The following is a 27,371-nucleotide window of genomic DNA, read 5'->3' as shown; positions in this document are numbered from 1 at the left end:
GCTTTGAAATCCCTTGTATAGAATATCTAGAGTCTGTATTGGTAAAGAAAAAGTCTAGACCAGCAGCATTTGACGCATTGCACAGTTGGAAAACAGAAGCTTTGCAGCAACAAAAGAGTAGAGAGAAACATGTGCGTCGACATATGACAAGTGTCGAAAAGGCACAGTTATATGATTAAAATAAACAATTGGAGTCAGTTAGGAACACGGACAGAGTGTTTCAATTAGACATTCAAAAAATTTACCCTTCAAAAAATGTTCATACGTCAGATGAATTGATTAATAAACTTTTGCACGAACGAGGGCCCGATGACTCCGCGCCACCCTGTATGTCCCTCCTCCTGGCACTTTGCCCCTTCCCGTTGTAATTCCTCCTCCTATAGTTCCTTCGGTCCTCCCTGTTGTTCTTCCTGTTGTTCTTCCAGCCGTCGCTCCTTTGCCTGCCCTCTTGCCTCCACCTGTTGATATTCAGAATGTGCCTACTCTTCCTCTTCCAAGTGATTCTGCATCGCTTGTAGTAGACCAGGGAGCGGGATCAAGGGTTGTGACTCGTAATACTGTGTCCCCAGATAAAAAGAATGAATTGATTGCTTGGGCTAAATATTGTATGGAGAAGAGTGAACAAGCTGATGTTTTTTCCACACTCGAAATTTTAAAAGGTATTCCTGAGAAAAATGTTTTTATTGAAGGATTAGGGATTCATTTGAGTATAATGTGGAATAGATTAAATGATGTAGATCTCCCACAAGCGTTACGGGATTTGAACGCCTTAGCGTTGTCCAGAGATACTGCGGAGAAAGTATATGAGCATGTCGAGAGGATTTTTGTGTATAGGAAGGAGTTGGAAGAGTTACAGAATGAGGAAGCAGATGGTGATAATTTAGGTTTCTTACAGAAACGTTTTTCTCCTAACCGTGAATTAAAAGGTGAGGAAGCACGAATTTGTACAAAGGATGCGATAAGATGGATTTCGGATATGTCGATAACTCCAGATGAAGTATATGACACGTATGGTCAGTCTACGTTAGAAATGGAAAAGAAAGTGATACAGGTTATGGTAGAATACCTGCAAAATGAGTGTGTAAAAAGAAAGATTTGTTGTCCCGCAGAATTGTTGAGTATTTATAAGAGAGCCTTTTCGATTGATACTTCTTCGACTGCCTTAGCGCTTGATTTGGCTCTGTTGCTTAGTAAGCGTTCGGAGCTACCTACTTCTCAGTTGCCTATGAGAGAGGTCCCTCCGACAATTGTCCCAAAAGTTGAGATTGCGGCCGATGCTGCACAAGGAATACTCGCGGTGGACATTCCTGCACATTACGTATCGCAGTTTGTTCACGTCCCGTTTTCAAGACAGGAAGTGAACACCATAAAGCAATCTATTCCCGATATAAGAAAGAATCCAACGGGGTTCTATAAAGAAATAGAGTCGGTCTTACAATCATCGGTATTCACCTTAAGTGATATTGATTTCTTATTTACCGTACTCCTGCCAGTTGATTTGTGGAAACAGATTAGGACTGTAGATGATGTACCTGGGTTAGGAGATACATGGCATAACATGGTTAGGCTCGACAGAGAATGACCAGCTGGCGAGCGACCGCCTCAAGTGATATTAACTTTGCCTGATGGGATTATTGTAAAATTAAAAACTATAGTTCCTGAAAAAAGAATCATTTGGGAGAAGCTTACGGCCTGTGTCCAAGGAAAGTCTGAGGGTGCTACCGATTTCCTCAATCGGTTTGAACAGGTATTTTCAGATTTCAGTAGACAAGACTTAGGCACAGAGTCAGGGAAAAGGCTGTTTGTCGACAAATTTGTACGTGGATTGCTGTCTGACATCCAGTTACAGAATATCACGGTAATTCATAGAATGTCTGCGCCAGCCGCGTGCACTAAAATCGATATCCGCGCACAGCGTATTCATGGATTTCAGCCTCCAAAACCAGCCGTGGCGCAGAGTGGTGCAGCAACCCTGCAGCTGCGCCAGTTACACCCCCAAGAACGCCCTCGCGCAAGGAAAAGCCATAAAAATTCCCAATTCATCGCAAAGGGCTGCGCTAACCCTGGACCAGTATACAGGGCCGCCAAACAGTAAACGGCGAGCGGGGAATGTGTATTACTGGGTTGCGCGGGAAGTTCCACACTCGATTTCAGCAGGGTTCGTTTATTTCTGGGGTGCGGGGAAGTTCAGCACGCGATTACAGCAGGGTACGTGTATTACAGGGGTGCGCGGGAAGTTTAACATGCAATTCCAGCAGGGTACGAGTATTTCTAGGGTGCAGGGAATTTTTACACGCAATTTCAGCAGGGTACCAGTATTACTGGGGTGCGCGGGAAGATCCACACGTGATTTCAGCAGGGTACGTGTATTTCTGGGGTGCGGGGAAGTTTAACACGCGATTTCAGCAGGGTTGGTGTCTTACTGGTGTGCGTGGGAAGTTACACACACGATTTCAGCAGGGTACGTGCATTTCTGGGGTGCGGGGAAGTTTGACACACGATTTCAGCAGGGCACATGTATAACAGGGGTGCGCGGGAAGTTACACACGCGATTTTAGCAGGGTACGTACGTGTATTTCTGGGGTGCGGGAAGTTCAACACGCGATTACAGCAGGGTACGTGTATTACAGGGGTACGCGGGAAGTCCCACACGCGATTCCAGCAGGGTACGTGTATTTCTGGGGTGCGGGGAAGTTTCACACGCGATTACAGCAGGGTACGTGTATTTCTGGGGTGCGTGGAAGTGTAACACGCGATCACAGCAGGGTACCTGCATTACTGGGGTGCGTGGGAAGTCCCACACGCAATTCCATCAGGGTACGTGTATTTCTGGGGCGCGAGAAAGTTTCACACGCGATTTCAGCAGGGTACCTGTATTACTGGGGTGCGCGGGAAGTTCCACACGCGATTACAGCAGGGTACGTGTATTTCAGGGGTGCATGGAAGTGTAACACGCGATCACAGCAGGGTACCTGTATTACTGGGGTGCGGGAAGTTCCACATGCGATTTCAGCAGGGTGCGTGTATTACTGGGATGCGCGGGAAGTTCCACACACAATTTCAGCAGGGTGCGTGTATTACTGGGGTGCGCGGGAAGTTCCACATGCGATTTCAGCAGGGTACATGTATTACTGGGGTGCGGGCAAGTTTCACACGCGATAGGTCCTGTGCGAGTGGGGTACGTGTATTTCGGGGGTGCAGGGGAGTCCTACACGTGAATTGGCAGTGTGGGTCCTCCCAGGTGTTCCGTCTACACCCTCCACGGCCCCTGCAGGCAGACCACACCACAGGGGACTACCCTGCACCCCTGGTCATGTCCCGCAGGCAGCCCATCCACCATGGGCATGCCCCCCAGCCAAGCCACATGTCACCTTGCACTAGTGATCACCAACGCATTACCCCCGTGCAGCCCCACCACACAGCAGTGCAAGGCACCTGCCAGCAGGCACACACTCATCTCAACCAGCACCCCAACCCCCAGCAGTGCAGGGCACCTGCCAGCAGGCCTACCAGCAGGCCCCCACTCATGTTCCCTTGCACACCCACCTCCCAGCAGTGTGGGGCACCTGCCAACAGGCCCCCACTCATGTCCCCTTGCACCCCCGGCACTGAGGGGCACATGCCAGCAGGCCCCCACTCATGTCCCCTTGCACCCCCGCCCCCCAGAACTGAGGGGCACCTGCCAGCAGGCCCCCACTCATGTCCCCTTGCACCCCCATCCCCCAGCAGTGCGGGGCACCTGCCAGCAGGCCCCCACTCATGTCCCACTCATGTCCCTTTGCACTCCCACACCCCAGCAGTGTGGGGCACCTGCCAGCAGGCCCCCACTCATGTCCCCTTGCACCCCCACCCCCCAGCAGTGTGGGGCACCTGCCAGCAGGCCCCAACTCATGTCCCACTCATGTCCCCTTGCACCCCCACCCCCCAGCAGTGTGGGGCACCTACCAGCAAGCCCCCACTCATGTCCCACTCATGTCCCCTTACACCCCCACCCCCCAGCAGTGTGGGGCACCTGCCAGCAGACCCCACTCAAGTCCCCTTGCACCCCCACCCCCCAGCAGTGTGGGGCACCTGTCAGCAGGCCCCCACTCATGTCCCACTCATGTCCCCTTGAACCCCCACCCCCCAGCAGTGTGGGGCACCTGCCAGCAGGCCCAGACACATGTCCCCCAGCCAACACATCATCACAATCTAGATCCCTGGCCCTTATGGCCAGCCTCCACATGCCAAAGACCCACCCAAGTATTGCATCCACCCACATAGAAATGCCAATTTCATGATACAACCCCAATGGAAAGTATGTAAATGAACACATGTCCGTCACACACACACAATGGGTGCAAGTGAATGTGAAAACCCATATCATGACACGCATGAAACCAATGAGATAATACCACACATCGAAGTATTAAGAAATAAATGTATTAAAAGCAACATGAATGGAATTAAAAACAAACAAACGACAATGGGAATTAAAAACGAAAAGCTGCATGTGCGTAAAATAATGAAAAACAACAAATCATAATCCAAAGGAAAGGTGTCCAAAGTCACAGTTCAAAAAATCAAATCCAAGGGAAAAACCATTGCTCCATGGGTAAATAAAATAATAAAAAAGATGCATCCAATAGTGAACTATATACAGAAGAACAATCCAGGGTCCATGATCCCAACTGAAGAAATGAAACCTATCAAAAATACTACCTAATGAAAAACTATATACAGAAAGGTGGTGCATTGTCCAAGCGCAACCAAAATAAAGAAAAAAGCAAAGGAAACCTAACACTATCTAACTATTTACAAGGGCAGCAGGCAAGTCCAACGGCTCACATGTTGATGTTCCGGGCCAGGGCATCATCGAACTCCTGCTCAATCTCCCGGAGGCGGTCCTCTTCCATGGCCCAGAGGGTTCTCAGAGACGATGACATCTGGAACTCCAGGTCCCTGCGAATGGCCTCAAGGCACTCGGCCCGCCTCAGGGCCCTACGCATGGAGTTCTCCGCCCTGACCATCGTGAGACGTGCCTCTTCCGCCCGCTGCCGCATCTATCCCATGGCCTAACCGCTGCCACACGGAAGACACTTCCCGTCCAGGGTCCTCCTGCCCTCCGGCCGATGCCTGCCCCTCCGATGATGAAGGCCCCGAGCCATCATGGCTCCCACCTTGTTGCTGCTGCTGCTGTGCCGCTGCCTGTGCCCTGGCTCCTGCTGCCTGCACATCCTCCTCCAGCTGGGGTGCAGTTGTTGAGGTGCCCACCCCTGCTGGACATCCGACTCCCGACTGTGGCAGAGATGTGTCCTCCACCAGCCTGGCCGCTGGGTCAGAGGCAGCTCCACAGGGCACCAAGGTGACACATGGGTGGGAAGATGGCACGGAGGACGACTGGCACATAGGGGGTTCAGTTGAGGAGGGGGTCGGAACAAGGTCCTCAAAACGGAGGAATCTGGCCATGGTGAGCTGTCTCAGTGGGTCAACGAGCCATGCAAGAAGACGTGCAGTCTCCTCATGAAAAGACTGCAGGTCAGCTTGCATGGCATGTTGACGCAATGCCACCCCACCCAGCACAGGCTCAACCCGGTGCCGGATAGCCACATCCGCATGGAGAGGAAGGCCAGTTGGTGTAAGCCAATCCCCTCCCTGAGAACGGGTCTGGACGTAGGTATCCCTGCTGGTGCAAGATGATGCAGTCACAGGATCGGGGACAGGATTACACACAGGCACCTCCACGGCGGCCTGTGCTGCCTCCTGTCCCTGCCCCTGCACTGCACCACTAGCACCAGTGTAATCCCCACCTCCAGACCCCGTCTCTGTCCCTTGCATGGCCTCCTCCTCCACCAAACCCCCCACCAACCTGGATGACTCCGTGCCATCTTCCTCCGTTGGGCCCTGTGGGGTCTTAGCTGCCCCTTCGGCTGCCGAGGAGTCCAACTCCAACCTCCCCCACTTGGACCTCCCCTTGGCAGCTGCGACCTGGGACGCGGCACCGGACTCCTCACTCCCCGACGAGATGACAACATGGGAGGGGAGCCAGGCCTTGCGTCTCCGGCTGGCGGTGCGATCCCTGCCGCTTTGCTCCACAGCACCTTCTCCGCCCTCTTCATCAGTTGACGCTGCAGACAGGGAGAGATAGGAGACAGGCATCAGGGCACTGTACAATGGACTCATACACACATGACAGTTGTACATGAGTGGCATTGTCAAACTTCAGACATGGCATCACAATCCCCAACACACATGTCATTGCAACTCACACACATGAGATATTCCACAGCCATATTGCAACAGCCAGCACCATCCATACACATACATACAGCATGATCAGCCAAAGGTGAGCCAAACATCACATGAAACACAGGGAGTGCACTAGACATGCACACACGCCACCACAATTACATGCATGTGTACACCTCTGCCAACTGTCGCAGTGATGAGATTGGCATCCATGTAACATCTGGCAATCTTCTACATATCAGTTTCACATGCATCCATGTTTCATCACTGTTGCACCCATGTCAAATACACACACATGCACATGTACACAGTGCATATACATGCAGCTGGAACCAACATCCATGTGTGACACCACAACCATGCCAACTTACATACATAGTAATCAAAACATGTGTGCTCACACATCTGCATTTTGCCTGCATTCTTACCCACACATACACCATCCATGTGTCTCACACATGAAAGGACTTGCATGTGTCAGCCTCACAGCCCTGTACATACACATCCATACATGGCCCTACAAAACCACATGTACAACCTACACACTACTGGCACACTACCACACGCACAGCTTCCAATCAGTATGCATGTACACTTAGTGCTCGACTCCAGACGGGTCTGCCTCTCAAGGACCTGGACGTGGAGTGCTGGGCGCATGTGTTCCAGGACCCTCATCTGATGTTACGACAGGTGGCCACGGCGCCCCTTAGCATCCGCTGCCTTCAAGAGGCGCCTGGCCCTGTTGAGGGTCCTGGACCTGAAGTCCTACCAGCGCTTCTTGACATGTTGGAAGTCATGGACTGCCACCCCCTCCACATTGATGGCAGTCACAATGTCCGTCCAGATCCGAGTCCGTCCTTACTTGCCGGCGGCGGACCTTCCAAAGAGGGCATCATACTGCCCCAGGACTTGCTCCACCAGGACACCAACTTCGGTGGCAGTGAAGCTGGTGGCCCTCTGCCTCTCTGGCTGGGGGTTGCCAGTGGTGCCAGATGGTGTAGTGCCCGATTTGGCAACCCCAGAGGCAGGTGTGGGTGGGCGACTGGGTCCTGGGGCTGGGCTGTGGAGCGATGGAATTGCAGTCGGGTGTCTTCGGTTCCAGCAGGGGTGGTCACAGAAACAGCACCCCGGGCTGACGTGCAGGCATCAAATGGCAGGGCACGTGGGCAGCAGGCAATCAGGCAGCAGCAGATGGCAGGTGGGAGCATGCTCGGGGTTCTCGGGGGGCAGTAATTTGGCCTTCTGGGCAGGAGCATGTTCTTCTGTGTGCGTACGCGTGGCCAGCTTGATACGGAGTGATTTGGCACGTGAAAATCTAACACGTCAGCGTGTAATTTGAGGAAAGGCCCTTAGCGCGTGAGCGCATCAGCACGCGTACGCGATTTCATTGGACAAAAGGCACTTAGTGCATAAGCGCGTCTGTGACGTGCGTGCGTGGGCGTTTCCCTGAACCCGGGTGCATGTTACACGTCCAAGAACTGCACGTCCGAGTGTCAGCTCGTGTAATTGGAGGTTAGGGCCTTAGCGCATATACGCGGAAGTGACGTTGGACGTGTGGGCCGGTTCAAAAGGTGCGTGTAGGATGTAATTTCCTTGTACATGCTTTTCGTGGAGAGCGAGTGGGTGAATTCTGTACTTCTTGTCGGTTCACACGCGATTTACTTCACAGCGTTTCTAGTTCATACTCCCTGTAACCTCTGACAGCTTTTTTCTGATTTTCTGTTGGGCCTGTTTCCTCAAACAGCGTTCACTTCTTCTTTTGTCCTGTCTCCTCAGACAGTGTACAATTCTTCTTTTGGCGGGGGTGCTGCCAACGCGCACATGCGTTTATTTTTCACGCTCATTTTCAGGCAGACAGTGAGTCGCGCACGTATTTACCAACTGTGCTTGCCCCGTGTGTCGCGTATCCCTTCAGAGGTCATTGTAAGCTGCGTGCAACATGCGTACATTCATTTTTGTGTTTCTGGGTGCCACAGCGTAGTGCGGGTTCATTTTTTCACGCACATGGTCTACGAGGGGTTGCGTGCACGTTATTTTTTGTTTTTGGGGTGCCTGTGCATTGCGTGACCCGTCATCTTTCCCCAGGGGTCACATACAGCCTTGCTAGAGCACTAGGGTATGAATTTCATCTAGTTCCTTACCCCTTTGACCCCCAATTGCCCAGGACAATAGTTTACTGCAACTCCCATACGCACAACAACATCAGTGCCATGGTTGGGAGGTGGCCAAGCGGTAAGGGTGGCAAAGGTGGCCAAGCCTCAAGAGGTGGCCGTGGTGGGCATGGTAGGGGATGTGGCCGGGATTCGCAGGGTACCCCTAGCCCCCCATGTGTGGAGGACCAGTCAGGGACACCCATGCCCCCCCCCATAGTTGAGGGAAACGTTGCTGACACCATCTCTGCTCAGCCCTTGTTGGACCGGCCCTTTGTGGCACCTGACCTGGCAGAGGGTGACTCCCAGGCTGACTTCCAGGTCGCCAAGTCTAGGCCACGTGTGGCGGTGCAAGTTGGTGTCACCAGGCCACATGGATCAGGGGCAGCTATGTCATCTGCTGCCCCGAGTAGGCAGGGTGGGAAGGCTGCAGGGGCAGCTGCAGCTCCATCCACCCCAGCTCTGACTCTCCCAGCCAGGGCAGTGTTGGTCCCAGTCCATCTTGCTAACGTTCCCCCTGACTACGTAACACTTCAGCCAATGCCTGCACCAAGTCCCATGCTCAGTGTCCATTCCCAGACTCCAACTAGCCAGTCCACCGGTGCTTCTGCCCCTAGTGGCCGGAACGGCGTAGGCCACTCAGGATCCCCACCACCTTCCAAAAAAAAGAGGAAGAGTGCTTGTCCACTACAGGTTGATACCCCAGACATGGCTACGCAGTCCGGCACGCAAAGGAAGCCTAGCTTCAATGATGCCGAACGTGATGCACTTGTGCAGTATGTGTCCGCACATGACAGCGAAATGTTGATCACTTCAGGGTGCAAGACCACACCTGCTCAACGTCAGGCACACTGGCAGACCGTCGCGGACATCATAAGTGCCCTTGGATTAGTGAGGCGCACAGCTGGTGAGTGCTACAAGCGCTGGAATGACCTTAAGCGCAGGGCAAAGAAAAAGCTGGCCTCAAGCCATGCCGCTACTCTGGTGACTGGAGGTGGGTCTCCACAAGAGGACATTGAACTCACTGTACATGAGTCTGTTGCTGGGACCTACGTCACAGAGGAACAGATCCAAGGTGTGGGAGAACTGCCAGATTACGAGGCATTGTCCAGTGAGTGCACATGCATGTGTGTGTGATCCATGTGTATGTTGTGTGTGTGAGGGGTTCTGATTGAGTGCCAGCTGAGGGTGTCTGTGCCTGAGTGGTTTGGGTCACCCATGTGCTTCATCCAAAACATTCTGCAGCCCCTGGATTTGGGTATTACAGTATCCCTTCTGCCCACATTAGACATTTTGTGCAGCATCACTCCAGTTGCCCTTGAAGTGGCATCTTGCAACAACATTGTTCCGTATTTCTCATTGTTCATTCAGGCTGATTGTTTCGATCCCCCCACTTTCACTACGCATTTCTCAGCCCTATTGTCAAACGATATGTGACATGCCTATGGTACATGCCATCTGTGTGATGGCATGTGTCATGTATGTGGATTGGACATGCCACTCACAGGCCAATGTGTGATGGCTCTCCTAGCCAGCATGCAGCTAATGTGTTGCTCTTCCATCTTGGTGTCATAAGTGTCTGACATTTTTCCTCCCCTTCAAACTCAGTGACAGTGCATGCATGGGAGGGTTATAGTCATGTGGGACATGTGTCAATCAAGTACTGGTTCTGTAGCTTGTGAGGCCTAATTGTGTGCCATGGTGCTAATGCCTGTTTCCATTTTTTGTCTTTCATGTTTCGGCAGGGGATGACACACTTGATGCTGTTGAGGGTGAGGAGATGGTGCAGACACAGGAGGGATCTCAGGCAGGACCGGGCACCAGTGGGGGGTGGGGTGTGGTGGTGGGTGAAAACCCACTCTTGCTGCAGACGGTTCTCTCCAGGGGTGTCTCTGGGTGCACCTCCCCAGACCTCTATTCAGGTGTTGATTTGGATGACGAGACCTATGTGGCTTCGCAGGTAGGTGTTTCTGGGAGGGATTCTGTTCTGTCCGACCCACCTGCACCAGGGTCACAGCCTACTATGGGGATGTCAGTGTTGGTAGGTCCGCCTTTGGTGGTTATGGATGCAGGGCCACACTGCGCAACATCTGATCCTGTTCCTGGGCCAGCAGATCAGAGGGGGAATGCAGTCCTGCAGCCTCAGGCAGTGCCGACACAGAAAGGCACAGTTCCCCTTGCCCCAGACAGGTGTGGTGCCCGCCAACGCGTTGGCCGTACGCCACCAGGCAATACCGCATAGGAGAAATCCATATACGGTATGGCAAACCAACAGGCAGCTGCATCTGAGATGATGGCTCAAGCTATGGAGAGGGTGGCCACTTCCATTGTCCCCCCAGAAAGGCAGATGGAGCAACTACAGCAGGCAACAGACTCCATTTGCCGATCACTCAGGGAGGACATGTTGGCGTCCAACAGGGACAGACGGGCGGCCCTGGACACTCTGCGGGAAGCCATTTCTTTAGAGTCCCAGGGCCAGAGGGAAGCCCTGAGGGTAGAAGTCCATCACCTCAGGCAGACTCTTGTGGACTTTGAGGCTTCCACTGTCATGAGGACAGAACAGCTGCTAGAGCGGCTCACACGTACGCTCTCAGCAGAGATGCAGGCAACTCGGGAGGAGGTCCGGGCATCACGTCAGGTGGTGCATGGGGATCTCCGCACCATATTCCTCCAGAACGAGACCTTCCAAACCTGCATGCTTGCAGCCATGGAGGACCAGACTAGGGCTTTGCGTGGGCTGCCTCCCATAGCACCACCACCTCCTGTGGCGGCAGCAGCACAGGGTGATGAGAGCAACCCCAGCGATTCTGAATCTCTCACGATAACGTAGCCGTGCAGGCCATGAGCCCATGGAGGTTTTTTTTTTTTCGCAACATCCACACAGGTCCTCGGACCTCCTGTCCTCGGACCTCCTGGGTGGCCTCCCCCAGCCCCACTGGACCCCACATGGCCATTTTTGATTTTTGATTTTTGATTTTTGATTTTTGATTTTTGAGTTTTTGTACAGTGTGTTGCCTTGTGTGGCTCCCGTGGGCATCCACTGTATTCCGGCTGGGCACATGCAGGCTTGTCCTGAGTTTGGGTTAGATGCTTGTGTTCGTGAGACACACACCCCTCCTGCTTCCCATTTCCATGGGCTTGCAAAGGGTGTGCCCAAGTGACAGTGACTTACACAGTGATGTTGGACTCCCATGACATGTGTGGGCAGTCTGTAGTCAATACTGTGTATACATTCCTAGTGCATATTGTTGTAGTATTGTACACTGCATGGTGTATTGATGTGTGCTTGTGCATCCATGTCTCCCTCCTAATTTGCAGGTTCATTCCTCATGTCTTCACAGGGCCGTCTACTTTGGAGATGGAGTTCATGTTGTAAGCAGTGCACTTCCAGATTTGCGTGGCACCAACACTGTATGTGGTCGATGTGCTAGCATCACCAGGTTGTAAGACTACGTATCCTTTTACTGTAATGTGAATGCTATGTTTGGGGTTGGCTAGCTGCATTGTATTGTGGTAAGTCTTTGGTCATGTGTGTTGTCAGTTCTACATTAATGGGAGCATATTGTGTGTGGCCATTGTGTAAAACTTCGAACGAGCCCCTGAAGTACACGTAACCCGCTCGCCCAGGCCCAATCGCGTGTAAAACTTCCCGCGAGCCCCTGAAGTACACGTACCCCGCTCGCCCAGGCACAATCGCATGTGAAACTTCCGGCGCACCCTCGAAATACACACTATTTTTGACACAGCGGGTGTCCGTGTTTGTCGCATACCCCTTTGCACGTCATTTGTCCAAGAGGGCCACAGCATGGGACATTCATCAGAGCTGTATATACAGCTTTTTGTTAGCGCACATTTTTTTAATGCGCAAGGACGCTACCGCCGGCCTTCGTGTGGCGGACATGTGTTGATGTAAATAGTTGACTTTTGGTTTATGTCATGGGATCACCATTTCACTGCTGTGGGGTGGGGGTGCAAGGGGACATGAGTGGGACATGAGTGGGGGCCTGCTGGCAGGTGCCCTGCACTGCTGGGGGGTGGGGGTGCAAGGGGACATGAGTGGGGGCCTGCTGGCAGGTACCCTGCACTGCTGGGGGGTGGGGGTGCTGGGGGACATGAGTGGGGGCCTGCTGGCAGGTGCCCTGCACTGCTGGGGGGTGGGGGTGCAAGGGGACATGAGTGGGGGCCTGCTGGCAGGTACCCTGCACTGCTGGGGGGTGGGGGTGCTGGGGGACATGAGTGGGGGCCTGCTGGCAGGTGCCCTGCACTGCTGGGGGGTGGGGGTGCTGGGGGACATGGGTGGGGGCCTGCTGGCAGGTGCCCTGCACTGCTGGGGGGTGGGGCTGCAAGGGGACATGAGTGGGACATGAGTGGGGGCCTTCTGGCAGGTGCCCCTCAGTGCTGGTGGGTGGGGGTGCTGGGGGACATGAGTGGGGGTCTGCTGGCAGGTGCCCTGCACTGCTGGGGGGTGGGGGTGCAAAGGGACATGAGTGGGGGCCTGCTGGCAGGTGCCCTGCACTGCTGGGGGGTGGGGATGCTGGGGACATGAGTGGGGGCCTGCTGGCAGGTGCCCTGCACTGCTGGGGGGTGGGGCTGCAAGGGGACATGAGTGGGACATGAGTGGGGGCCTGCTGTCAGGTGCCCTGCACTGCTGGGGCGTGGGGGTGCTGGGGGACATGAGTGGGGGCCTGCTGGCAGGTGCCCTGCACTGCTGGGGGTGGGGGTACAAGGGGACATGAGTGGGGGCCTGCTGGCAAGTGCCCTGCACTGCTGGGGGGTGGGGGTGCTGGGGGACACGAGTGGGGGCCTGCTGGCAGGTGCCCTGCACTGCTGGTGGGTGGGGGTGCTGGGAGACATGAGTGGGGGCCTGCTGGCAGGTGCCCTGCACTGCTGGTGGGTGGGGGTGCTCGGGGACATGAGTGGGGGCCTGCTGGCAGGTGCCCTGCACTGCTGGTGGGTGGGGGTGCTGGGGGACATGAGTGGGGGCCTGCTGGCAGGTGCCCTGCACTGCTGGGGGTGGGGGTGGAGGGGGTCATGCATTGGTGATCAGTAGTGCAAGCTGATATGTGGCTTGCCTGGGGGCCATGCCCATGGTGGATGGGCTGCCTGCGGGACATGAAGTCCCCTGTGGTGTGGGCTGCCTGCAGGGGCCATGGAGGGTGTAGAGGGAACACCTGGGAGGACACACACTGCCAGTTCACGTGTAGGACTCCCCTGCACCCCAGATATACAAATACCCCACTCGCACAGGGCCTGTTGCGTGTGATACTTCCCGCGCACCCCCAAAATACACGTACCCCGCTCGACCAAGGCCAATCGCGTGTGAAACTTCCCACGCACCCCAGATTTACACGTACCCAGGCCAATCGCGCGTGAAGCTTCACGCGAACCCCAGGAATACGCGCACCCCACTCACACAGGGCCTATCATGTGTGAGACTTCCCGTGAACCCGAGATTCACACGTACCCAGGCCAATTGTGTGTGCAACTTCACGCGAACCCCAGGAATACACGCACCCCACTCGCACAGGGCCTATCGCGTTTGAAACTTCCCGCGAACCCCTGGAATACACGTATCCCGCTCCCCCAGGCACGATCACGTGTAGAACTTCACGCGCACCCCTTAAATACACGTACCCCGCACCCCTAGGCCCGATCGCATGTAAAACTTCCTGCGCACACACGAAATACAAGCACAAGCTAATTTTTCACACAGCGGGTGTCGCTGTTTGTCGCGTACCCCTTTGCACGTCATTTGTCCTAGAGGGCCACAGTATGGGACATTCATCAGAGCTGTATATTCGTGCTTTTTGTTAGCGCACATTTTGGCGCACATTTTTTTTCCAGTGCATGGACGCTACCGCCTGCCTTCGTGTGGCGGACGGGTTTGGGTCAGTGCGCGTCTTTGCCGTGCGCTGGTTTGCCCTATTTGATTCCATGAATACGTGTTGTAGGCGAGCGTGTGGGTGTTCCGTGCACTTGCCTCCTGTACTTCCCCCGTGACGCCCACATTTTCACGAGTTGTTCCCCATTCTGAGAGTTACGCCCCGTGTTCCGCCTACTTTTGTTATGTGCGCCGCGCTATGTGCGCTTTCGCTGTGGCCTTAGCGCACGCCGTTAGATGACCTGTGCGCCGGCGTGCTGGTTTCCCTGCGATATTCGCACTTGCACTGCGATTTTCGCTCTTTCACTGTGAATCGCATGTTTTCGCACGCTTGCGCCCAAATTTTCGGCACACATTAATTCCATGAATCGGCCTGTATGTCTTCCGAAAGCGCTTGGCAGGCGAAGTCTCAATCAGAAGTACTGCACATGGCTCAGTACTATGAAAATCGTGTGAATAATGAAAAGGAAAAACTTGAGAAAAAAAGGGGTGACCTGAAAACAAAAGTCCTATTACAACAGATTGTTAGAAACCCTAGAGGGGGTAATCAATTTAGAGGTCAGTACGTTCCACAGGGAAGTACGCTCCTGGCTCCGGTAACCATTAACCAGTGTGCCTATTGTCGACAGGAAGGTCACTGGCGCGCACAATGTCTGACCTTGCAGCAAAGGTCATTTGGGAACATGGGTAGACGATCCAGAGGTCGCCCAGGTGCAGTGGGCCCTGGCAGAAGTCAGTTTGCACCAGAATCACAGCAACCTCCTTCACAGAATAAGCAAGTTTCGAATGTGGATAATAGAAACATTTTTGATCACCCTTCTGCCGTGTACATCTCTGAAGAGCTTCCTTTTGACTACTTTCTGTTTCGCTAGGATTGCCCGAAGCAGGATTTGGAACCGACGCCTATTCCCGTTCATCAGAAAGGCCCCTACGTTGAGATGGCGGTGAAAAATAGGAAGCATCTATTTTTAGTAGATATGGGAGCACAGACATATTCCATTGGCCATTCACAGGTTCAAATATTCCCCTGTCAGGGCAGACCAATGTTTCCGTAGGGTTTTCAGGCACACCCGTCGTTTGTCCGGTCTCTTTGCCGGTACCGATAACACTGGGTCCCTTCACGGAGCAGTGTCCATTTCTACTTACCACAAACTGTGGGGAGAATTTGCTGGGATTAAATTTGTTGATGGAATTGCATGCAGTAATAGATTGTTCTCCGGACGGAGTTTGGTTAAAAAATTCACCTCAGCAATCACTCGCCTCTCAGTTTTTGACTCAACCTTTACCGCCAGAATTCAGTAATATTCTGGAATGCTTATGGGCAATTGATGATAATGATGTGGGCATGTTAGAATTATTCTGAAACATGGAGTTAAATTGCCTCGCATCCCACAATATAAGATCTCAGTTGAAGGCGAACAGGCTTTGAAATGCATAGTCTCTGATTTTGTACATCGTGGAGTAATTGAGGAAATTACGGGTAGTTTGTGTAACAGCCCGGTTTTGCCAGTATACAAGAAAGGTGATAATGCGATTCCCTTTCGGTTTATAATTGATTTACGTGCTATTAACAACATTGTGGCTCCTCAATGTCCTATTATACCTGATGTTACAATGATACTAACCATGATTCCGGCTTCTGCCACTCACTTTAGCGTTGTTGTCCTCAAAAATGCGTTTTTCACTATTCCCGGACACAAGGATAGTAGGTATTTGTTTGCGTTTACCCTAGGAGGACGCTCGTTCACATTCACTCGTGCACCACAAGGGTACACTGAGAGTCCAAGTATTTATAGTAGGGCATTAAAAGAGCAGCTTGATACTCTCGAGTTGCCTACTACTTGCACGTTACTACAGTATGTAGATGATCTTCTCTTGGCTGCTGATTCTGAGAGTGCCTGTAAAGAAGGCACCATGTTGTTGCTTTGTCATCTAGCAAAACATGGCCACAAAGCTTCACTCAAAAAATTCCAATATTGTTGTCAGGAGGTCGCCTATTTAGGCTATCTCCTGTCAAAAGAGGGAAGACGGTTGACACCTGAACGAATAAAAACTATTTCTGGCATGTCTGTCCCAAATACACAGAAGGAAGTTAGAGCCCTGATAGGTATGGCTTCCTACTTTAGATTGTGGATCCCTAACTTTTCGTTAACGATTAAATCAATGCTGGCTTTGATAAAGAAGGGCATTTCTTTGCCATTGCCATGGACTTTGGAACACCAGACAGCATTTGACTTGCTCAAAACCGCGCTGTGTTCGGCGCCGGTTTTAGGAACTCCAAATTATGAAAAGGCCTTTGTGTTGTATGTGCATGAACGTGATGGATGTGCTTTGGCTGTGTTAACGCAGGAACATGGAGGGAAGAACAGGCTGTGGGGCTATTTCTCATCCGCCCTTGATCCTGTTGCATGCGCTTTGCCGAGATGTTTGAGAGCTGTCGCTGCTGCTGCTGCGTCTGTAAAACAGAGTGAGGGAATGGTCCTGGGTCATGCGTTAACCCTAATGGTACCTCACTCTGTAGATATTTTATTGAATAGAACTCAAACGCAACACCTCACTTCCGCACGATTGACAAGATACAAATTGATCTTGTTTGCTCCCCACATTCAAATTCAGAGGTGTTGTGTATTAAATCCGGCTGAACTTTTACCTGTCCCGCAAGATACTGTTGATGGTGACGAAACGTCACACGATTGCCTTTATGTGACAGAACAAGAGACTAAAGGTAGAATCGATTTGAAAGACACGCCTTTGAATAGCCCACAAAGAGAGCTATTTTGTGATGGCTCTTGTTTTAAACTTCCGAATGGTACATCCACGGCTGCTTATGCCGTCACTACTTTAAGCTCGATTGTGGAAACCAAAAGAATTATGCATTTTTCCACGCAGGCCGCAGAAATTATAGCGTTAACTCGAGTTTGTGAAATTTCTGAAGGGCTTACAGTAAATATATATATACCGACAGTTAGTATGTCTTTGGGGTGGTTCACAACTTTGGTAGACTTTGGAAAGAACGAGGTTTCTTGACCTCCCATGGCACGAAAAATACAGCATGGCACTTTAATAGTGCAATTGCTTTCAGCGCTCACACTCCCTGTTCAGTTAGCTATTATAAAATGTGCAGCACATCAAAACGTTACAGATGATATACGAAAAGGGAATGCTTTCACTGATCAAATAGCTAAGCAAACTGCCACTGATTTTAGTTCAGCAATGTATGCTGTAAGAGAAACTGTAAATATTTGCACTTTTGGTGAAAGTATCGATTCTGTAAAAGATATTCAAGCAGATGCTACTATAGAGGAAACCAAGAAATGGGTCGAGGGTGCAGGAAGATTGGATGATGATGGGTGTTGGGTGGACAATGTTGAAGGAAAATGGTTACTCCCTGACGCCTACATTACAATGATGGTCATTATGGCTCATGGTCCGACACATGTCTGCGCGCGTAAATTGACTAAAATGCTACACAGTGTATGGGCCAATGATAACATTTTCAAAATTGTGGAGTGCTTTGTCCAAGGGTGCATGGTCTGCTTGCAGCACAATGTAGGAAAAGGTACCTCGACTCCTAGAGGAAGTTTCGCTCCACCTTTTGTTCCGTTTGAGGTTATCCACTTTGATTTTATTGAAATGGAACGTTGCAACAATCTGAAATATGTGTTGGTTGTCATTTGTGCTTTTAGTAAGTGGGTTGAGGCCTTCCCTGTTAGAGATGCAACGGCCATAACCACGGCAAAAACTCTGTTGAAAGAGTTTTTTCCTAGGTTCGGGCTGCCGAGAGTCATCTAGTTGGATAATGGGCCACACTTTATCGCTGCTGTAATCCTACAAATATGCAAAGGATTTCAGATTGATAAACGGTTCCATTCGGCCAGACATGCCCAAAGTGCCGGATTAGTGGAGAGGCATAATGGCATTATAAAGAACAAGCTCGCTAAGACGTGTGCTGGCACCAAGTTAAAATGGCCGGACGCCTTACCGATCGTGTTGTTGTCGATGAGAACAACCCCTCAAACTAAGACTGGGCTCTCTCCCTTTGAGGTGGTAATGTGGAGGCCTGCTAATATTTGGGGTATGCCAAAAAGTTGGTCGTTGTGGGATATAGAGAATGTGCTTCTTTCAGATTACTGTAACCAGTTGACTAAAAATCTATTTTCAATTTATCACCAGGTGCGAGAGGCATTACCTGTACGTTACGAGGGTCCTGGTCACAGCCTACGACAGGGTGAATGGATCCTCACGAAAGTTTTCGAGAGGTTGTCTTGCCTTGCACCTCGGTGGAGGGGTCCCTACAAGGTCCTGCTAGTCACCCAGACTGCTGTGTGGGTAGCGGGGCAAAAGAACTGGATCCACGCGACACACAGCAAACAGATCCTGCAGCCCGTGCCATACGATACAGAAGACACAGAATCCCTTTCCACTGCTGTAATCAATGTGCCTGAAACAGCAACAACCGACCATCTTGTCTCTGCACTCTCCAACAGTGGTACTTCCGGATCAATCATTTTCTGATCCCATTTCCGTTCACTCGCCACCTCCAGTGGGAAGTGACGACATACTGTCATCCGATCCTTCAGCACCAGAAATTGTGAAATATAATTTACGTCCAAGAAACGCACGGTTTGACTGTGTGATTGAGGAAATCATTTGAGGGCTTGCCTTTTGGCCCGACTGTACGAAAGTCATAATTTCGAAAACATAATTTCGAAAGTCAAAAAAGTCGAATCAAAAATGTCGAAAAAATAAATGTCGAATTGTTTTTTTTTCGATATTTTTTTTTGGGCTCTAGTTTCTGTGAAAAAAATAGGTAAAAATAAAAAAAAGGGGGGTTGGGGGGGAACCCCCCCATTTCGAAAAAAAAACGTCATTAAAATAAAATTCGACATTTTTTTTTCGACGTTTTTTTTTCGACTTTTTGACTTTCGAATATTTTGTATTCGAAATTATGTCTATGAACCTGAAAGGATTATGTTGGCTAAGGGTTGTGGGAAAGACATTAAGAAGACGCGCGACTGGAGTCGCCAGCAAACGAACACTTGATGTTTTTCCGATTGATGACTACGATGCCTGCACCCGCTACCGCTCGTACCAAACTTTTAGATAAATATGTCACTAGCAGAGACAATTATCAAGCATGTAATGGGACCCTGAAAGTGTATTGTTGCCTTTTTGCAATAATAACTGGGTTTTTAGTAACTATTGGTTTTGGTATCTGGAGGAAGCATATTCGCTAGAGGACTTTTTACCTGTTGAAAATGTATCTGTTTTCCCCACTCCTTCCATGCAATTGCATACCTTATCGCCTAGAGATTCTCCGCATAGACAGAGCTATCAGAATAATACTCTTTTATTAATAATGAATGCCACTCATGCAATTTTAAATAGGACCAATTGCTGGATCTGCTCACATCTACTGCAACATGGGGATAAGGGGCTAGGTTGGTATATTCATCCTTTACCGTTGACAACTGCTTGTTATGCTTCTCTTAGAGCACTATTCTTTGGCCGATGGAATGACAGCATCTCAGGGAACTTTGATGGTACAAATTTGAATAGTTTTAAAAAACGTGTTTTGATGCCCCTGGGAAGCTCGTTTTTTGCAAATAGGAGTAAGCCAAACATTGCTTCTGTTAGGCCCTCTGATAGATTGTCTTGTCCTTTTCAGTCTTTGATCTCATTCAAAATGGCTCCTATAGGCAATAAGGATGCCACGCCTCCATCTTATTCTGTTAACCATAGCCCCCATTCAGTATCCTTCTGCATCCAGAGGAATGGAAAACCGTCAATGGGTAATTTTAGAAAATGCGCCAACGTTGCGAATTTGACTAGTGAGAACAGACCCCTGTACGTAGGTGAACCTGACTATTTTGTTTGCGGTAATGTGGCATTTCCATGGTTGCCCATGGATTTGTAAGGAACCTGCTATTTAGGGATTCTATTACCTGGGGTATTTATTGCCAGTACTGCAGAAATTTCGAAGACTCGTCCATGACGAGGTGTGAAAGGGGATACTCCAGTGCAAACTCTAGGAGACATCATGAAATCCTTTGTGCCATTTTTTGGGCAAATTACGAATTCAGAAGATATCATGGGACTTGCGAGAGTATTGGAGAGAACCATCAACCGGACCACTGACATACTCTATAATATGACGTTAGAACAGAAAGCGATAAGATTAGTAGCTCTTCAGAACCGGATGGCATTAGATGTCATTCTGGCTCAGCGTGGAGGAGTATGTAAATTAGTGGGGTCCGCTTGCTACGTTTACGTACCAGACTCCTCTCCAACGATCTTTAGGGCTATCCAAAATCTACATGTTCTTAGTTCTGAAGTGCATGTTCCTGAGGGAAACTGGGAACTTAGTGCATGGTTTTGGGACCTCCTACAGTTGTGGGGATGGAAGTTGTTTTCGGCCCTGCTGATTATCTTGGGTAGTTTTCTGTTCCTTAGTTGTTGCATACAGTGTCTCCCTTTTATATGTTCAGTATTAGGGGGGTGTTGCGCGCAAGCAACAAGTGTATTAGGGCAAAGAAACTATGCCCCAGATAAGGTTTCCAAGGAGTATGTGTTGAAAGAAACTCTTGTGTCTGATCTAATGGCAATAGATATGTCTGACAATGATTCGGGGTGTATGGACGTTGAAACGTGGAGTTAGTCGCAAAGTTATTAAAGGTAGTTTAGCGCTTGGCATAGGCCAAATGGAGGGTTTGTTAAAACTGATATAATATTGTTTCATCCTCATTGTATATGTTGGCCTATGCCCAGTCGCTTTGCGAGGAAATCCGTATTGCAAGGTCGTGACCTTAAGTGAATCAAGCCTCCATTTTAGGTTAAAGCCGCCATTTTAGTTTATCGTGCAAAGTCACTCTGTGGCCTAAAATGGCCGACCTGTGTTCTCTTGTTCTTGCTCTAACCTCTTCAACCCCTGTAGGAGAGTTAATGTCCAACCTGCCTGAAGGCTACATGTTAGGGTCATGTAGACCTTGTCCTTTGTTGACCTCGGGATCAGGGGATTACTTCAATTGGCGATGTTAACCTACAAGTATACAAGAACAATAACGCTACCTAAACACGACATGCAAAACATCTGTTTGACCTGTATTAAAGCAATGTATAAAGAGTGTAAAGTTAAACCTAGAGAATAATAGTGTTTGTTAGCAAATGTATTAAAAAGTAAACCGCATGCACAAGATATGTAAATTAGGAACGAACCTGCCGCGACCCTAGCCCAGTACATGATTAACTTGTAAGAGGCTGTACATCATTATAAAGAAACTGTATAAATACGCTGATGTCCAGCTAGCAATTCCTGTTCACTGCTCACATTGAACCCTGCTGGTGGTCTCTGTGATGTATTGACGGCCAAATAGCTATTTGTGTACTTTGTTTTGTAAACTGTACAGAATTGCAATAAAGATTTTAGGGAATCTTTATACGCCCGTGTCGGTGTATTTCTCTTTGCATGGTGTAAAAGCCTTAATATTGTAATTTCTGATTCCACAATGGTAGAGGAATATTGGGGAAATGAACCGCATAGGGAAAAAAGTACCTCAAGGAGGCAAATTACGCTCTAGGAGATCTGGAGTTGGTTTTGGAGGCTGAAAAAGAAAATGAGAAAGATGATGCTCAGTTAAAAACACATCTTAGTGAGCATCCTTTCACAAGGGGAAGTTTGGCTGAAGTAATAAATTCAAGTGATAGCGCTGTTGAAATAATGGTATCCCAAGGTTTAAAGAGACACACTAGACGTAAAAGAAAAAATAAGAGACCCACTCGAAATAGGGTGGCGATGGCCAAGGTCAAATTCAATAAGAATGTTAAAAAGGATTCCTTGGCACTTGCCACCACTGCTCCTTTAGACTCTGAATGTGTAGAAGTGGGGAATTATTATGAAATTATTGAATGTCAGCGGAAGTTGGACGAGGGAAAAAAAGTGGTAATCCAAAATAAGGGTTTGGATAATTGGTTAAAGGTAAATGAACATTTGTCAGATGAAATAGAACCAGAGGATGCAGCGCCAATGGGAAATAATTTTAAATATGTTACTATCCCCTCTAACAACATTGCCATGTCTCTTACAACAAAGGAGAGTGAAATATACATTAAGGAGATGGAACCACTGGCTATGCATAGTAGTTCTAAATGTAGAATGATTAACTCTGCTGGAATGAAAGAAGAACCCCAGTTTATAGTGGGCAAAAGTATTAAGATCATAGAAAAATCCACTACTGATGAAAGCCCTTTTTTAAATCTGGCTTGGATATTGAACAAACTGTCACAGATACCGCAGTTACAAAATATTAATACAGAGGATGTTGATTCCATCATTTTGCCAGAAATTGTAAGTTGGGAAAATTGGGTTATTGTTCAATTTAGATCTGCGGTTTTTGTTGACCTCATATGGGAGTACTTTAATGGAGTATGGGGTAATAATTATGAAATTGTGATATGCCACTCCTCTATCTATAAAGATTTTAACGATAAAAACAGGGATGTGGGGGTGATTTCTTCGACTAATAATGAATCAGGAAGTAAGGTAATAGATGTAAGACCCTCAGAGGATAACTCATCTATTCCATACTGAGATGAGGTATCCAATAATTAATTTACCCTCCTCTCTTGGAATAGTAGGGTTTTTAACTCCCTACTTCATAAGGATGGCATTCAATTGTTGTTGGAGAGTGATATATTTGCCCTACAAGAAACTTGGGTCACAGGGGAAATTTTATTGGACAGATTTAATATATGGTCTAAAGTTGGCACTAAAGGGGAAAAGGGCCGACCGTTTGGAGGTTTATGTATTGGGGTGAAAAATCACTTTTCTTATAGACCATATGAGAGGCATGGGAACTGTTCTTATGTTATGTGTGCAGTTATAGATAGGTGGAGCCTATCAGGGAAATTCCTTCTCATTAACATCTACTCCCACCCGGGGAGGGATAACTTTCAGGAGATTGGGGAGATTCTAAAACTAACCATTGAAGACTGGATATTGGAATCCCCTGACTCTGAAATTTGCATAGTAGGGGATTTTAACGCCTACTGTGACTTTGCCAAAAGGGAGATGGATAGGTGCAAAGAATTGTGGGATGAAACACTCATCACTTTATCAATGGAAACACAGGATTACTGTTTGGTTGGGGAGATGGATCCCCAAACCTTACAGGGATTCCGATGGATGAATCTGATGTCTTGTTGGGGGCTAATTTATTTGGAATCTAACATAGGATCTGGTATTAGGGAAACCTGGACTAATGGGAAGGTTGGGTATAGGCTAGACTACATGTTTGTGAACAAAAATCTAAGTCACTTTAGTATCTCTTTTGAACATGTAGACACCCCTTTGAGTGACCACACACCCCTTAGGGGCAAATTCACCAACGGCCCAAAAATACAGAGATGGGAAGTAGGCAAAGTGATGAATGTCCAATTTTCAGCAGGTGGAAACAGGATCACTTGGTCTGATAAAAACATAGCCTCTCTCAATGGTTTGTTTAATCGCATCACCATTGATGGCCAGGACATTGCCCTTAATGGCTTAAATTCGATCACTAACCTGTTGGGTCTAATACGTAGATCGAATAGTAATATTATTTTGAAAAACACTAATGGTAAACATCATTCCCACAAATTTGACCAAGTGATTCAGGATAGGAAAAAAGTAATCAAGCGTGATATTCGGGAACTTAAGGAGTTATGTGACTTAGACGGCGAAGAGAGAAGTAAGAGATCCAGTAACATTAAGACTCACTATAAAAATTGGTGAACGGATTATAAATATAATATCAATAAGGCAAATTGGCGGTGTATATACATGCTATGGAAAACCCATGATTCAAAAAAATGTTGGTACCTATATCGCCAATTATTAATAATAGAGAAAATAATGACGTGGGACAGGAGGCTTGGAAGCAGTATATTACTGATCTCTTCTTCAAGGCAAGTCACATCTTCATTATCCCTACCTGTAAAAATCTATGTGGCATTTACAAGTTCCCCTTTGGTATTCTGGACATCCTTAAAGTTATCTCAAAAATGAAATCTTCATGAGCCCCTGGCCCAGACGGGCTGGCCAATATTGTTATAAAACAAAATCCTAAGAAATGGGCTGCGCTTTTCCTCCATCTATTTATCGGTATATGGGAAATAGGTATTATACCAGATAGCTGGAGGAAAGCTATAGTTATCCCTATTTTTAAAAAAGGGGACAGAAAATTGCCTGATAATTACAGATTACTAGCTATGGCTGATAGCAGCTGTAAGATTTTTTGTTCCCTGTTAGTAGACAGACTGAACTACTGGATACAGGAGAAGGGTCTCCTCTCTGCCCAACAATCAGGTTTCAGAAAAGGATACAGTAACCTGGATAATCTGACCATGTTGAAACATATCATAGCCAGCTCTAAGGATAAGGGGGAAAAATTATATGTGTGCTTCATAGATTATTCAAAAGCTATTGTCTGTGTTAATAGGGTCCTGCTGTGGGGAAAATTGAGGGAAAAAAAAGATCTGTCCAAAAATTCTTCATTTTTTGGAAGAAATGTATAGGGAGACCACGGTGTCCATGTGTCTGGGTAAAGGAGGGATGTTATCACCCGAGATTAACACCAATACGGGCCTCAAGCAGGGAAGTGTTACATCGCCAATACTATATAATTTGTATGTTTCAGATATGTGGGAGAGTTTCACTACCTTAAATAATTTTCCTCCCATTGTGGGGGTGGGGGGCAATATGTGGACTTATGTATGCAGACGACACAATCCTTATGGATAAAACTCCGAAAGGATTGCAAAGAATGTTGAATGGCCTGTTTTCTTACTCTGAGGCAAATGACCTTAATATGAATATAAATAAGACCAAGATTATGGTATTCGGAGCAACAAAGCAGGAGAAGAAAAGATTTACCTCCAGATGGCACATTAATTCTATTAAAATGGAAGTTGTTGAGGCCTACCCATACCTGGGGATTCCCATTATGAGCAACCCCTGCATACATTTTTTCCAAGAGGCCGTAAACTTAAAAATACTAAAGAAATTCAATGTTATATGGAAATACATGGCTAGAAAAGGAGGTCACTCCATCGAAGGCTTTCTTGAGGTATATAAGAGCTGTATTATTCCCGGTATTATGTATGCTCTTGAAACAGTGGAGAGAAAGTATCTGAGCAAATTAGATCTACACGAAGGGAAGCTCTGGAGCCCTGTTCTAGGATTGCCTAATGCTGTACCTATACAAGCAATAAGATGTGAATTGGGGCTCATCTCCCTTTTGACACTGTGGAAAATTGGATGCTGTAAACTTAATTTCAGAATAATATTGGGGGAAGGGGAAGAAGGAAATCTGCTTAATCTTACAGGAAAAAATAAAAGCGAAGGCAGGTCCAAGAATACTTATATTGTAAGTTTAGAAAATACAGTACTACCCTTCGTTGAAGCTTTATGTTATAAGGATCTAATGGTGAAAGACAACATTGTATGCATTTTGAAAAGTCTTAAGGAAAAAGCTTGTTTCTGGGACTTGTGTGAAAACCAATACTACCTCTATACTAAGTCATGATACGTTGCTTATGCTCTCCAAGGTCTTAAACCTGCCATCCCGAGAGAATATCTGTTAAAAACTGGTAATAGGGCTTTAAGAAGATTCATTTTGCAACTAATCCTGAATACCCTCCCTTGTAATGACATAACCGGGGCATGGACAAATACCCCTCGAGCGGAAAGACTGTGCAGGCACTGTAAAATAGAGGTGGAAATGTAAGACATATTCTTACTATGTGTACTAAATTAAAGAAATGGTATTATAAAGGGTATGTACATATAGTTGGAGATCTTCTAATGATTGAATCTGACCAATTTTGGTCAGTTATTTATGACAGAGAGATAAAGGTTTTTATTGGGGCAGCTTTTTATATTTGGAAGCGAGCAATCTGTTAGTGAATTATTCTAATTGTCTTTTTATTTAGGTGTTCCTTTCTTTCTTCTTTCCTTTTATGATGTATTTTTAGATTGGAATTAATTGTCTGTAAGATGTTTGTTAAATGGTTTTATGATTGAAATGTAATTGTTCCTGTTGATATATTCCTTTTTGTAGTGTATAAGGTTTTAATTAACCAAATTGCACTTTAAACTAATTGAAAAAAAGATGTACATTCCACTTGGGGAAAACAGGAAAGGGAAAGGAGTAGCCTGTCCGAGGGTTGCCATTGAGTAGACCGAGTTTGTTGCAGCCACCACTTGGGAAAGGGCCAGGATTATGTTGTATTTTTGACAACCCCCCACGCATGGTTTCTATTTTTCTTCTTTTCTTAAATTGATCCCTAAAACCCACATTATTTTGAATGCTGGGATAAGCTGCGGCAGGAGAGGGAGGCATATTTACAAGGTGAAGTTATGCCAGATCATTGGGATTTTGTGTTAAGTGCAGGGTTTAGGGCAAAGCTGGACATGATTAATCCATCTGAAGGTACTGGGGAATTTGTATTGGATGCTGGTGCACCTGCATTAACAGATATTGATGGAAAATGATTTGTGATGGGTTTGTGGTTTGGAGGTGGGTACCTTACTCCATATGTTTTGGGAATGTACTAGGGTGTGAAGTTATTGGAAAGATGTCTTGAATAGATTGGATTTGGTGATGGGTATGTCATTTCCTCATCTGATTTAATATCGAAAGCCAGTAGAAGTGCAATGGCCCAGGAGAGTTGCTGCTAGATTGATAGGTTGTTGATGGTGGCTGTCAAATAAATAACAAAGGTGTGAAAGCGACAGAAAAAGCCACATGTGGAAGAGTGGATTTACGACTGTCAGGTTTTGTCGAGTTTTGAGAAAGTTTTGTTTGCTAGGCAAGATATGACAGCAAAATATCTTGAGTTGTGGGCATCTTTCAATGAGTTGTGCGGTTAATCTAAGTTTCTGAGTATATGTGTTTGCAGGATGGGATGTTGCAGATTATCGGGTTGTTGGTGGTGGGTGTGTGTCTGTGGGCGTTTGTGTGGTTTTGCATACTGTCTTTTGCAGGGTTGCATGCTTTTTGGGATTCTCATTGTTCGTATTTTTGGTTTTTAATGTATAAACGATTCATACTTTATGTAATTGCTTGTACTGTTTA

Source organism: Ambystoma mexicanum, chromosome 6p (genome assembly GCF_040938575.1).
Source record: "Ambystoma mexicanum isolate Mex_15411 chromosome 6p, UKY_AmexF1_1, whole genome shotgun sequence".
Classification (NCBI taxonomy): domain Eukaryota; kingdom Metazoa; phylum Chordata; class Amphibia; order Caudata; family Ambystomatidae; genus Ambystoma; species Ambystoma mexicanum.
Note: the sequence above shows the minus strand (reverse complement) of the source record.